The sequence below is a fragment of the Penaeus japonicus genome, unplaced genomic scaffold (genome assembly GCF_977035675.1).
Source record: "Penaeus japonicus unplaced genomic scaffold, GWHDUDI00000001_assembly GWHDUDI00000009, whole genome shotgun sequence".
NCBI lineage: Eukaryota > Metazoa > Arthropoda > Malacostraca > Decapoda > Penaeidae > Penaeus > Penaeus japonicus.
In genome coordinates this window covers 44,607,807-44,610,306 of record NW_028234411.1, presented here as the reverse complement: position 1 = coordinate 44,610,306, position 2,500 = coordinate 44,607,807, and the positions used below count along the sequence as shown (strand labels likewise).

The window sequence follows — 2,500 nt, the reverse complement described above, 5'->3', positions numbered from 1 at the left end:
AATATACATCAAGAGAAATTCTTCACGTTTCATTGTTTTACAGTTTGGTTCTGTGTCTAGCCTCTCTCTTGCCGGATCATACCATGGAGGAGAGATATTAGACCAAACAGCGAGAGGAGGCACCACTACTTGGATATTGCAAAAGGGTCTTTGCAGCATAGTTTTAAAATACATTCCAATATCTAGACACTATTTGGAATCTTCCTCCGTGACGCGCTGCTGCTAGCATTAATCAGTGTAGTCTAACGCACAAATGATAAGCAAGCCAGTGACACCAGGTTTGTAAGTATTGGTGATGCTGTACTTTTAATAAAAAAAGTGGTGTACTAGTATGCCTGGAGCAATTACGAGAACGTTGCGCAATATATATCAAGATAGAAAATCATGGTTCAAAAACTAAAAGCTCCAAATTAATGAGTTTTACTTAAAACAGGTCTCTGAGCTACCTGTCAATTGAGTGGCGAGTGTTCTCCTGCAACTAAAGCGGAGCCTATGGCCAAGGTGCAGAGTTCATCCTCCTAGCCACCAAAACTGTCGCTTGCACCACACTGCTAGCACCATAGGCTAAGCAAGATAATGATTCCGAAATCACCTTTGTTTGTTGTTAAACTGCGACCTTGGGCGGAGTGGAATGGAAGTCCAGAGGGACACGTCGCTCGCTGCTTCCTCCAACCCCCTGGTCATGGCAGGGCAGAGCTACCTGTTTAAGCCAAATGCGCCTGTCTCTAGTTATTTTCCTATTGCAAAGGGAAGGAAAATAAGAGGAGGGAGCAGTTTCTCCTCGGAAGCGAATGCAGAAACGCGCAATGAACGTCGCAAATGCTTTTCTGCGTCCCCATTGACGTTCACTTTGGATATCTGGGGGGAAATACGGCGCTTCGAGTCGATGCCTTAGCTTAGCCCTTGTTAAAAGACACTTGTCATTTAGCCCAAACAGCTGATGGGAGATTCAAGGAAAACAAAGTGTTTCTGTCACTCCTCAACCCGTTTCACCAACACAGGGGCTTTGCCTAAGGAATCCCGCCGCCCCGCACTCACGCCAGGCTCATCCGCGTCTGAAATGCACAAAAGATCTCTTGCAACTTACTTGGGGAGGAAATAAACGGGAGAAATACGAGCCAGCAGCACGGCGCTTCCAGTCAATATGGCGATGTCACTGCGCAGTCACGGGAACAATTACGTCATACGAGAAGATCTTCAGAAACGATTCCTTTCCTTTCCTGCGCGCCCTGTGCCGCTTATTAAAACGCCGTAGCTAACTCGGCTCTAAAGAATCTTTTATCAGTTTTATCTGGCGAGTTATACGTGCACAGAATCTACGATATAGCTGAATTTGACTGAAATTATTGGAACATGGTAGGTGTGTATGTGTTCGAGCTCTATCGCTCGATGAATGACCTTGACTTAGACTTCACCGAGTCTGACAAAGTGGGCAGTTCCCTGAAAAGGGCCTATATCATTATTTTCTATACATCTCTATCATGGTGTGAGGCAGTATGCCTTTCTGCAAAATTGATGACTATTTTAGAAATCTACATCACAGCCTGGTAATATTTGAGTGGCCATCGATTTTATTTTTTACTTCATGACACTTATTTTAATATAATTTGGCAATGCATAACATTGCATCTGAATGGACTACCATTGACTGCTTTATATTATGTCTGGAAGCTACACATAATTCTTATATCAAAACCTGTAATAACGATGGGGACTTTTCTTTTAAGTTATCACGACACATTTCCGTGCAATTATGGACTATCAGTTGTATGCAAGGATGAGGACCTCGAAAACTCAATCGTTGATCATGAAAAAAGATGATCAAACAATGGCCCCATTCTCTGACCTACATTTTCATGGAGCTGTAAGTCTAATCCATGCTGAAGCCTAGTAGAGATGCTTGCCTGTTGCTTAGTCATAATGTTCACGTGACTACATTTCTCTATTCATTTCCGTGTGTCTAAGGTTTTTTTATTCATGTGCCTGCAGAATATCCATTGTTGATTGAAGTTTGAGTACATTTTAGATGATATAAACACACCATTTGTTTTGTGTGTTAGTTTGTCACCACCTGATATATAGTGCTTACGCCTGAAGTGACTTGAAGTGATAACATATAGATGCTCATTTCATCCAACAGGGATCTCCGATCAGAAAGAAATGATATTTTGGATTTTAAATTATATTAAAGTTCCTACAGTATACTGTAGACAACACCATTAGTTGATCTCATTGCAGGGGCGAGTGCAGGGGTGCGGCACTACCCCTGACCTGTTCCTGTCCACAAATTAAGTCCCTTATTTGACAAATAAGAGACGTTGGCCCGATTTGCCGGTAAGCTATAAGCCTGCACCTCTAATAGAAGTCATTCGCTACGCCCTGCCTTTTTATCATGTTTATCTAGGTTTGTACAACTAGGTATAATGAATAAAATAAGTTGTACACTAAAGTCTTACATCAAGGTTGGACGATATAGGCATGAAAAGATAAAACCATTGAC

The 2,500-nt window shown here is 42.0% G+C and overlaps 1 protein-coding gene across 2 annotated transcripts in view; it reads right to left on the bottom strand.

Moving 5' to 3' along the window:
* The window catches only part of Rab7 (RAS oncogene family member Rab7), a 15,220-nt gene extending 13,819 nt beyond the window's left edge, over window positions 1-1,401 (bottom strand). The window contains exon 1 of one of the 2 annotated variants that reach the window (XM_043009864.2): window positions 1,088-1,401. The gene's annotated coding sequence lies outside the window, so the exon portion shown is untranslated. The other variant, XM_043009865.2, reaches the window with a different exon arrangement.
* Window positions 1,402-2,500: the final 1,099 nt, after the last annotated feature.